This window comes from Anabrus simplex, chromosome X, assembly GCF_040414725.1.
Source record: "Anabrus simplex isolate iqAnaSimp1 chromosome X, ASM4041472v1, whole genome shotgun sequence".
NCBI classification, from domain to species: Eukaryota; Metazoa; Arthropoda; class Insecta; order Orthoptera; family Tettigoniidae; genus Anabrus; species Anabrus simplex.
Window position 1 is genome coordinate 184,371,771 of NC_090279.1, and position 12,767 is coordinate 184,384,537.

Sequence of the window (12,767 nt, forward strand, 5' to 3'; positions counted from 1 at the left end):
TCTTCCTTAACACTCAATTTTAGGTCCATAAATTGCTTGGATAACTCTCGGAACATTTCTTTTATTTGCTCCGTCGGACAAGCCTCTCTTATCATCTCTCTAATCGCTTCGAATTCTTCCCATCCAATGGAACCTATTGGACCTGGGCCAGGATTAACCTCTACTCCTCCTATTTTCAACAACACCATCACCACCGCCGCCACCAGTAACGTAGCCACCATCCTCCTTTTTTCACCCTTTAACTTCATTCTTGTTTCCATTCTACTTCCCTTTTTACAGTTCAAGCTGCCAATCGCTATCCTATATTGTGTCAACGTGTTACCCACTGCTCCGCGCTCCACTCAGCACATCCGTTCACCTCACTGTCTCACAGACGACTGGAAGAACATATATGCAAACCAATATTACTTACATTTTCTTGTCACGAGGGTAGCGAAAGAAAGATAGCGCATTCTTCTCTACTTCATAATTACTGCAGCCAAACACAGCACATACTTTTCCTGTCAAGGAGTGACATACGCTACTATTTAATTATGTCAACTCACTGAAAACGCATAAATAACACCAAAAACTTCATACACAAATACATGTGCACTTATGATAGAATCAGTAGTTCTCAGGTCTACCCGCTAGAGAGAGCTCTAATAGCTGTCCTTAGATATCTCGCTGAGTGTCGCGTATTTTCTGTACTGTATTTGCTAATAGGACCCAAGGATCGTCGTGCTGTAATTCACCGCCTTCTGTCGACGGTTTCGTGAGCGCGTCCCGCTGTTCCATGGCGGTGTTAAGCATATATTTCTGCAGAACAGGTCTCCGTATATTTGACAACTTGAAGCGTCTTCCCTGTTGATGTTATTTGGGTACAGCTCTATCTCTACGGCTTTTCTTACCAGTCGAGCATAGAAGTGTTTTTACAGGCGCGATGACCTTCGCCTGGTCAAAGAGCATTTCATGGTCTGTGCTGTAGAAATGTTCTGCTATGGCAGACTGGCTTGTGGCATTCTCCGTGGAGGATGGAAGAGCGGCATACTTTACGGATCTAATGTGTTCTTTCACCCTGGTGCTGACAAGTCTCTTCGTCATGCCAATATATGAGCTTCCTAAGAATGCGCCCTAATTCCACTTTTCACCATTCCTGTGTCGACCATTCTAAGAAAAACCACATCTTGAAACACCGGGCGTGTATGAAGTTCCATGTGGTTGTAGTTGCTCATAAATTGGCATGATAAAAAGGCTTGTCAGCACCAGGGTGAAAGAACACACTAGATCGGTAAAGAATGTCGCTCTTTCATCCTCCACGGAGAATGCCATAAGCCAGTCTTCCATAGCAGAACATTTCTACAGTATAGGCCAGAAATCCTCTTTGACCAGGTGAAGGTCATCGCGCCTGAAAGATTTCTATGCTCGACTGGTAAGAGAAGCCATATAGATAGAGCTGCGCCCAAATAACATCATCGGGGAAGACGGCTTCAAGGTATCAAATGCATGGAGACCTGTACTGCAGAAATACATGCTTAACACCATCATGGAACAGCAGGACGCGCTCACGAAACCGTCGACAGAGGGCGGTGAATTACAGCACGACGATCCTTGGGTCCTATTAGTGGGGTAGGCCGTGGATAGTACGGCCATGACTTCCACGTTTCTTTGAATTTCTTTGCTCACTGTCGGAAGCATAATTTATCTTGCTCTGATGAATGCCAATGCAATTTGGCTGAAAGCTCGGCTTCATTAAATAAACATAGTGGCTTTAATCCAGTATTCATTTATTGATTTACGTTAATTTTATAAGCCACGAAGACCTACGTTCATTAATTAAGAAAATAAAATGTCTAAAGTGAGCGAGTTTACGGACGTATTTGTATATATATGTTCTAGCATACCTCTCAACCAAATTTGTTACTTAGGGACTATATGAATTACCTGGAAGAAATTACTAGAGGGGTATAATTCAGCTAGCACCGCAAAAGGCGAGTTGAATTATAAAGTATAATGGAAAGAGGGGTGAAATATTAAAATAATAAGCAATTATAAATATAAATGTACAGTCCATAGTTTTCGGTGTTCCTGAAGTGAATAACGACACTTCGGATGTCTTTGAAGTCCATGAGAAGGGGAAAGAAGGAAAATATCCAAAATTATGGAAATTACGCATGTATGTATTATTCTTCCAGCATAGCCCTCATACAATATTGGTACACATATGTCTTACTATCTGAAAAGAAAATACTGTTGGAAGAAAACGAACTAGCACTCCTAGGGGAGGAGGTGAAAATAATAATAAATGAAAACGACTGATATCAAAGTTGAATCCATTGTTTATGAGGTCGCTGAGTTGAACTGTGACACTCTGGATGCTGGTTAAGTCATACTTCAGCCTCAATCAGAATGAAGGTTGAGAAGGAGTGAAAATTAATGTAAAAATAACCGAGATTATGGATGTATGTGGGTATGTTCCAGAATAGCTCTCAATGAAATTGCGTACACGTATGACTTACTATCTGAAAAATATACTGTTAAGGGGAAAATAATCTTAGCACTTCTAGGGAAAGGCGGGGAAATATTAATGTGGAGATGAAACATCCCAAGCCCCGCTAAGATTGGAGAATGTGAGGGGATGACATGTACAAATAATGAAAAATAACCCATATTAATGTCGTCCGACTCCTTGGCTGAATGGTCAGCCTAGCGGCCTTCGGTTCAGTGGGTCCTGGGTTTGATCCCCGGCCGGGTAGGAGATTTTAATCGCTTCTGATTAAATCTTCTAGCTCGGGACTGGGTGTTTGTGTTTGTCCCAACACTTCTTCATTTTCAGACAACATACTACACTACCAACCACGACAGGAACACGCAATAGTGATTCTATTCTTCCATATAAAATTGGTGTCAGGAAGGCCATCTTGTCGTAAAACAGAGCCTAATCCACAAGTACAACGGCACCGCCACCAGTGGCGTTGTATTGTGGGAAAAGTGATGGAATAACCTAAATTAATACCGAATGCATTGTTTACGTGTCACTGAGATGAATTGTTACGCTCTGGATGCCGTTAAAGTCCACGTTCAGCCTCCATTGAGACGGGGGAGTGAGATGAGTTTAAAAGAAAAAGTCTAAAATAACTGAGATTAGTGTTGAATCCACTGCTTTTTGGGGTCGCAAGGATGATTGGTGGCAGTCCCAATGACAGTTGACCGGGCGAGTTGGCCGTGAGCGTAGAGGCGCGCGGCTGTGAGCTTGCATCCGGGAGATAGTAGGTTCGAATCCCACTGTCGGCAGCCCTGAAAATGGTTTTCCGTGGTTTCCCATTTTCACACCAGGCAAATGCTGGGGCTGTACCTTAATTAAGGCCACGGCCGCTTCCTTCCAAATCCTAGGCCTTTCCTATCCCATCGTCGCCATAAGACCTATCTGTGTCGGTGCGACGTAAAGCCCCTAGCAAAAAAAATGATAGTTGAAATCGTGTACATCGTATCTATAATGCGACGGATAAATACATATAGTTATCACTTATTATATTTTTGGCAGGGTCAAATATTTCCGAGTCAATTCGAACTTCCATAACGATCAACTTTTACTCGAAAATTAAATAATCTAAAACTTGAAATCAAACACATTTCAATAACTCTAAAACTACGTAATAAAACATAAAATATCAATCGACATTTCAAAAAGGAATTCTATAAAAATTCACTTCACACATAACTAACTGGTAATACACATCTTTAGGTAAACCATAACGAATACACTCAGAAAATAACCGGGCAACGCCGGGTACTACAGCTAGTTGAACTACAGGTTGTACTTCAGCGTTGCCTACGTGATTAGTAGTAAGGCCAAATAGGAGAAAAAGACCCCACATGTCAGCTTTCACAACGCGTAATACATTCTAGTTCCAGTTTCACCGCTAGACTTCGTGTTATCCCTTCACTGTTGACTGTTTAACAGAGACGTACATTATATGGAAAAGCGAGAAGCAAAAATTTGAGCGATTTTTTAGGCGAGAAAGGCCTTATATTAATTATATAATGCTTTGATTTGTGTATTTAGCTTCTGATGTGTATATGGTTTCTATTTAAACATAAGAATACGGTAGTTTTTCGTGCATATTGATACATATCATTGCCGACTACAGATGGCTCTGATACATATACAAATAAATATTTAGCGTTGTGAGAATATTTATAGTAAATATTATATTCACATGATCTTTGTTGCGCGTGCAAAACAATGCTTTGTTGCTGTGCAACTTTCTGCAAAAATATACCTACTTCAGAAAGTTAGTGGAATTTATTTCCAGGAATTCCCGACAAATGCAGAATTACGAGGAAAAAATTGGGTCAAAATTATATCACGTCGCGGTGACGAGAAAAATAGCATGAGGCAACCTTCCTCGGAATCTTTTATATGTAGCGACCATTTTGAAAGCACTTGCTTCCGCATTAATATTAACAACCGGTCGCCTTCTTCTAAATTCAATTCCAACGCCTTTTTTTCAGGGTTTTCATCGTATTTGCATGACGAGAGTAGGCGTAATAAAGCGCGTAAGCTACCCAGGAAACGAATCTATAAAAATGCATTCTCGCAGGCAAGTACGAATGTCTCTGATGACATACAAGTAGAGCAAAGGGAAGACGAAAAAAAGAACATCTCACGTTCAGTCGAATTTGACATGGCCCAGTTTAAAGTGCACTCAATTTCCACAACCAAGGTAAATGCGAGACAACTGGCCTTACGTACTTTCAAAACGAAAAACCTAATCATAACTTTATTGAGATTCAAGGATAGGATGTTGCTTGCCGAAGCAAAAAAACAAAGGAGAAAATCGTATGCAGGTATACTCTATGCTGCACTGCAGGTTTCTAGTGAAGCGAAGGATTAAAAGCTATATTTTTACTCGAGCAATTAAAGGCAAAACAGATACCGTATTAGAAATGCTGCTCACGGAAGGATACCGTCTAATCAACAAAAGTGAGGAAGTCACCTACTTGGCTCCAAACGGTTCCAGTACCATTGAGTTAATCTTCTACCGAGGAAGAAATATTAAATTGATAAGACATCAGATTATGAGAAATCAAGGTATTGCCGCACATAGGAAACATCTACCAGTATCGACAAATTTCTTAATCAGACAAGAGGTCCCACACGAAACTAAAAATATACGCATAAGATCAAAAAGTATAGACGAAAACAAACTCAGGGAAAACAGCCAAAGGATAGAAGAGACTCATCAGCTCATCGAGGAAGGTAACCTCGAAACAGCTCTAGATGTCTTCAATGGAATAATAAGGGATTATTTGTTCCACAAGAAACCTCGGAAGTCCAAAGAATTGTTTGATGAAGAATGCTACATAGAATGAAGAAAAACGATCAACTTACTACATATAGCCAGAAGACTTAAAACTGTAACCACCTTACAAGCGTACGCGATACAACGAAGAAGCTATAAACAACTACTGAAAACGAAAAGGAACAACTATACCGAAATGCAGGCACAACAGAAAGCCCGAGAAGCTTTAAGAGATCCTTTTGTAGCTTTAAATAGGAAAAGGGTGAATCCATCGAATCAAATAAACATGAATAAATCGGAAACCCTCTTTAATAATGTACTAAATACAGGAAGACGAACATTAGCACTAGATGTCGCAAAATGTTCGACAAAAAATCTAGAAATAACAATAGATTAAGTGACGAGAACAATTCAAGACACTAAAAAATACTAAGCAGCCGGTCCGGATGGAATTTACAACGAGAATCTAAAAGACGCTCTACAATTGCTAGCACCTTATTTGACCAAGCTATTCAATAAATGTTTAGAAACAGGTAGAATCCCGGAAAGTTGGAGGACGTCCTACATAAAAATGTTATACAAGGGAAAAGGAGAGCCTGATGATGAAAACTCGTATAGAGGGATAGCGCTAGAGAACAATATCATATACAAAAATCATTAATCAAAAACTAAACGAACTAATAGATGATCATCTCCCACAGGAACAATTCGGTTTCAGGAAAGGCAGAGGAACTTTACAAGCTGTCGCTAATTTACTAGATGAGGTGCAAGAAGCACTTAGGCACCCAAAAGGGAAATTTTATGCTATATTCATTGACTTCAGCAAGGCCTTCGACATGCTCAACAGATCAAAATTAATGGAAAAATTAGACGGTATGATTGGAGCAGACAACGAACTTAAGATTGTAATAAATAACCTTCTAGCCTACAATAGCGTGAGAATAGATGATGGTGTATCACTCTCTTCCCCCATCACTCAAACAAACAGTGTATTACAAGGAGACCCCATTATCCCTACGCTTTTTAACGTAGCTACAACAGACATCACAAGAATAACAGATAATTTGTCAACAGTGCTGTATGCCTACGCAGATGACATGATAATAGGATCGAGAAACAGAGAAGACCTTCAGATCGCAGTAGATAGACTACAGGAATGGGCCGAAACAAACTACTTCCAGGTTAACAAGAACAAGACAGTCTGTATGGTCTTCAGAAAAGGAGGAAGAACAGCAGCGACAGATAGAATTTCATATGCAGGGGTAGATTTAACTACAGTAAAAAATTTTCACTACCTCAGCATCACTCTACGAACGTCAGGATCCTCATTCAAAATACATGTGAGGGAAAGAGCAGCAGCAGCAGCAATAAGAGGAATTTACGATATACAAGACCCAACCAAAATATCAATAGGCCCGGCAATGAAACTTTTTCATGCAACGATACTACCCATTCTGACATATGGCATAGATTTAATCTGGGACAAATTATCAACATCTGACCTAACTACCCTTGAAAAAGTGAAAACAACCTTTCTGAAAAGAATATTAGGTATTTCTAAGACATCTCCATCTAGACTAGCTTATGAACTAGCTCAGGAGCCCTTCCTTATCGAGGACCTTAGATATCTTTCTGTGCCATCGACACCCCAAGCCACTGCTCACCTAAATCTGAGGTTAAGCAAAAGAGAAGAAATCTGGCCGGAGTTCTACGTGACGGATGCTATGACAAACAGAACTGGATGGGCCCAAATAAGAACATGCGCAGTGCTATCAACAGGCTGGCTGTACATGGTTTCCATCAACCTTGGTTTCCATCATAAGCTATGCGTAAAAGAGTTATATCACGATCCAAGCGACGAATGCGTGTGCAAACTGTGTGAGAAAATATGTGAACGATACCACTTCAATAAGTGTAGCAAAAGAGAAAAGTCCTTACATGAATATAGTAAAGAGTAGAAAATTTATATATGGCCATTGGCTGCAATAAAACTTTATTATTAAAGGCATTTGGCGGGAAAAAAATACAGTGCAAAGATATTATAAAAACTTGTATTCTGTGCCAGAGGAAATCAGCAAAAGGCTACGAATTTGCTAGGCATATGGAAATATTCCTTTTGTTACACAAAAGTGCATAGATTAAATATATTGGCAGGTCGTCTGGAGAAACAAGACTTACATAGGAGATAAGATATATATCGGAAGCACAATTACAGCTACTTTCTATGGAACAGAAAAAGGTAGGCTCTCTCGTTATCGACGAAATGGCAATACAGCTAAAGCTTAAATATGATCGACACTTAGACCACAGGGGTAATGAACTTGCTACATAAAGGCCGGTCTCCACTGATTAACATTTAGCAACAACATGTTAAATGTTAAAAGTGTTAAATGTTAACTGGTGACACCATCAGCATGTTAAATGTTAAATGTCAAATACTGTTTCATTTAACATTGTGTCCACACTTAATAAACATGTTAAACTTAACATCCTTTGTTTATATACAGGTAGTTCATCATATCAATTTATGGTAATACATTTAGATGGTGTCTAGTATTTTTAAATAAGGACAATGGACTCAGATGAAGAGGAATTGGCCTTTGTTATTGCCACTGTTGCAATTTAGAAAAGCAGTTTTATTAGGCACATTTCCTCCCCTCACTCTGCTCATTGCTTCAAAAGCAAACCACTTTGAAGTATAAACTTCGTCAGCTCCCGACTATCGAATTTTCTGAACTTTCTGCAATTCTCGACTGTACTGGGAGCGGAGGGACGCTAGGTTTTTTTCCATTTACTCGCGGGAACAATTATAGATATTTTCGAGTTCCTGGAAACTGTCTGCTTTCTTCGCTTTATATCTGTATTCCTCTGATGAGACATCCCACAAATAAGGCCTTTCTATTATATCATTAATTAAGTCCAGATTAATCTTCTTGCTCTACTCCATTCCTGACTATACATTTCAGTATAGTGCAGAGAGAACGACACACGTGCGTGTACTGTATTTGTAGCTTATAACAAAGAGAAGGATTGTTGCGGAATGTTGTAATTATAATCCTACTTCATGAGGAGCACGTCGTTAGCGTCGTTTAGGTTATGTGTTGGCATGGAAACATCATGGAAGTTGCCGAAGCTGTGCCGACAACGCACGAACAACGAATTGACTTGACATGTTTTCCACTTGGAGCGGAAAACACGCCAACATGTTAAAAGTGTTAACTCAACATTCTGAGTAAACATGCAAAGTCAATTGGAAGACACAATCACAATATACATGTCAACTGTAACATGTTAAATTCAACATGTTGGTGTTAAATGTTAAACAGTGGAGACCGGCCTTAAGGTGAACTAGCTAACAGAATGCTTTGCTTTATATTCAGAGGTCTGGCAGCAAGGTTTCGAATACCCGTGGCGTTTATCTTTTGCTGTAATTTGGACGACGCTGAGGTCCAAAGAAGAACGCTGTAAGTAATAGCAGCTGGTAGAAGAAATAGAGATTTGAAAGTAATTTTCATTGGAAGGGTCATGTGGATGAGATTGTTGGGAAAGCATACAGATCGTTACATGTCATAATGAGGCTACTTAAAGGATGCAACAAAGAATTAAAAGAGAAAAGTTACTTAAGTATGGTTCGTCTATTATTGGAATATGCAAACAGTATTTGGGATCCTCACCAAGAATACCTAATAAAAGAAATAGATAGTATGCAGAGGAAAGCAGCAAGAATTGTAACAGGGGATTTCAGGAGAAAGAGTAGTTAAAGGAACTTGGGTGGGAAACTTTAAGTAAGAGAAGGGAGAAAACTAGACTTATAGGATTATATAGAGCCTATACAGAAGAAAAAGCATGGGGAGATATCCGTGAGAGTCTTCAGTTGGAAAATAATTATATTGGCAGGACTGACCACAAATAAAAAATTAGAAGGAATTTTAGCAGAAGCGATTGGGGTAAATTTTCATTCATTGGGAAGGGTGTGAAGGAGTGGAACAGTTTACCAGGGGTAGTGTTTGATCCTTTTCCAAAATCTGTACAGATATTCAAGAAGATAATAAACAGGAACAGAGAAAATAAATGAAATGTTAGAGGGCATTCGACCAGTGCAGGTTAATGTAAATAAAAAATGTGTGTGAATAAATTAATTCCATCCCCTGGTCTAAGGAGTTTCGACACCCAAAGTACGGGACTGCCTGTAGGGGTGAAGTACAGTGGGGACTTCGAGGGCCCTGGGACCGCTACAGTAGCTGTGAAGGCCCTTCAGGAACTCTGAAAAGTGGTGGCAAAAGGGGCTCTGGTTAAAACGCAGCAGGTCGTTATGCTACTTAGGTTCCAGAATGGGTAAAAAATTGTAAATAAATGCAATGTAAATTTTAATCTTATACCAGTTGTATAGTGTCATTTGAAGTAATTCCACATACTGTATACCAGTTGACTATATTTCTAAGTAGTACAGGAGATATTATAAGTAGAATTTTGTAAACAATATCAATTAATTAAGGATGAGCTGTGTGTTTAATAGAAATAATTGTTAGCGTAAATTGTATAATATTGTATTATAGGAAAATTTTCTTCTTGTTAATTTAATATTTAGTGCTTGACAATAATGTATTTTATTGTGCCGTTTGCCACCGACGTAGACACCTCATTTGAAAATAAAGAGATTTTGATTTGATTTTGATTTAACTGTGTTGAGAATTGTGACCGTTAATGATAAAGTGAATGTGGCTATGAATGAAAAGTTGTGTAGCCGCAAAATATTTCTGAGTTATGATCAAAGTCACATAATGAAGAAAGTTCGGTCAAAATTTCTAGAAATATCATTTCAAGATGACGGAAGAGAAATCTCAGGAAAGGACGTGGAAACTCTGTACAGACTACACAGGAGCTATATTTCTTCCTCAGTTCGCTTCTTGACCAGTAAGATGGTATATCCCTCCAATTTTGAGAAAATGAACGTAAAGCGTAATAAAACTTTATTTTTTCAGCCTCAATTATAGCTGCGCTGGAAACTTGTAATTCTGTGGTAAGCGAACATTCCCCCGACAAAGGGAGTAGTCATAAAGTGGTTTGATATCCATTATGTTTGCAATCGAATTAATTCTTTATTCTCCCGAAATGCTGATAAGTTGCGTTTTTTTTTCTGTTAGTGATGAACGACTTCAATAGCTAACTGATACCTTTTGCCTATTATTGGGAAACTTCAGCGTGAAGGAAGAAACAAATATGAGACGTTAATTACGGAGACCTATCGTACCGTGCTCTTGTCGTTATCACACAGTCGACGGTTGCGTGTATCAAGTATTTGTTAACTATGGTCTTTCACTACGTGTTACCGCGAAACTGCTCCAGTGACGATGTTGAACTGTTTTTTAGTAATCTTAGGCAATTGAGTGGATATTTTGATATGATGATCGCTCGTGCTTGTACGCATGGAATTAAGACCACTCTGGAAAGCGGAATCAAACTTGCATCTATGCATGCAAATGTAATGAATCCAGATTTTTTAACAAAACTGGTTCCGAACTCAGCGTAAATGGACTCAGATGGAGATGGAAGAAATTCAGATGCCACACACTATAATGGAAATACTAATGCGCCCTTTAAGCAGTTAAGTCGAATAATTTCATTATATTTATTCAAATGCCAGCACGTTTTTTAATTACTTTCCTATTTTGTGTAGCTTATCCAACAACTCTGAACAAGCTCACAACAATCACCACAAATGCACCACCGAATATGTTGATTCAGAGACAAGATAGGGAAGGACTTATAATATACCTTTAGCCTTCGTTTGTGTCTCTGGTGCTACTTCTTGTTAATTTTTGCTTATTCCACTATTGCCGGGACGAAATGTTAGTGCAAATGTTTTTCAGTACCTGTTATTGTAAGACTATGTTTTTTTGTTTTTTTAATGAACTGAAATGGAATGAGTGTGGTAACGATTAATATTTTTCTATTTTCCTCATTAAGTTATTGGATTGTTTGTTGGACAACGTTAGCGTTAAGGTGATTGACAAACATGATCATGTGCAGCAGTACAGTTTTAAACCGCTCAACAGGAATGTTTTGTGTACCAATGTGACACCATTATAGCAAGATACATATCGGTAAAATTTTTCATAATATTAAATCCTGCTATGTGAATACTGAAGTGGTTTTTAAATATACTATGGAGTATTTTAATTTCAACTAGCACGTGAACTTTCCGATTGCATTTATACGACTGACTCGTATGAGCTCTTCTTGAATTACTGTATGGCACATTTACTTTTTCTTTATTAAACGTCATGGAAATAAAACCTTTCTATTCAAAACGCAATGTTTTATCTTTGTAATGTGCTCTAGGCCTATGTGCCAAATATTCTCGTAATGCCAATTGAAATCATGCTGAGGAATGGAGGGATAGGCTGACATCTAGCGGCTCCATGTGAAGTGCTGCTAAACTGTCAATTTAGTATTTGAAAAGACCGCGCATGCAAAGGCTGTGCAAAGGCCTTTACGGCTCGTTTTCACGGCTTGAGTAGCGAGGCGAGTAGTGTAGCTAGTATAGCATCGTGTAAAGCAGCCTTTATCTATCTTGTAGGCAACACATTCTCTTTCGGCAACAGTTTTAAGTGTGCTTTTTTTGCTTTAATCATCAGTTATCATTTGTGAACCCCCTTTTTATATACATTTACACGCCAAGAGTTGCCAATAAAAATCGCGGCTTGATTTTTCCTATTTAAATAAGGTTGATCTTGTACAATTCCTATGTATGAGCCTGCAGGCTCGTTGGAATTAATTGAAATAAATGAATGAATGAATCTTATAGGTGAGAACAGGGATTATTTTTGCCTGGGAAAATGCCATTGCAGTCTTCAGGGATTAGGGATAGTCTGCTCTGATTTGCTGTAGACTGCTTTCGTTGTTGCTGCTGTTGCTTTCACTTTCAGTGTTTTAAGTAACGAGGCGGTGTGGACAGGACGGCTGCGATCATGCGACATCTAGCGGTGAACTTTTCTTGCCTTCAGCTGCGTAGAGGGGCGTGTCTTAGAACCACGTGATCAAGTAAGTTGCCAAACTTACTTAATAATAATAGTATTGCAACCAAATGGTCATGATATATACACTTAAATAACTTAGATGTATATCACTAATAGTGATAATATGCAGTCAATGCTTGTAAAACATGATCAGTTATTTACACAGTTGTGTCAAGCTTCCTTTTCTATGGACACATTCGATAGCATGGTATATGCCGCATCGTTGGTCACAGAAGACACATACGCAACCCGGTCCTGACTTGTGAAATTCCATGGTTCTGCACACCTTATGGTGGAACCCGTGTACGGCAAACCTGGTCACTGTATGCCTCAGGTCATATCCACCACGCGTCCAGTCCCTGTTTAACATCGCATCAGTTGAGTAAAACTCGTCCCATATCATAGCCCTCTTTGCTTGCAGTTCTTGTAGCAGCTCTCTGTAACTCCTTGTCGCTGAGAGTAA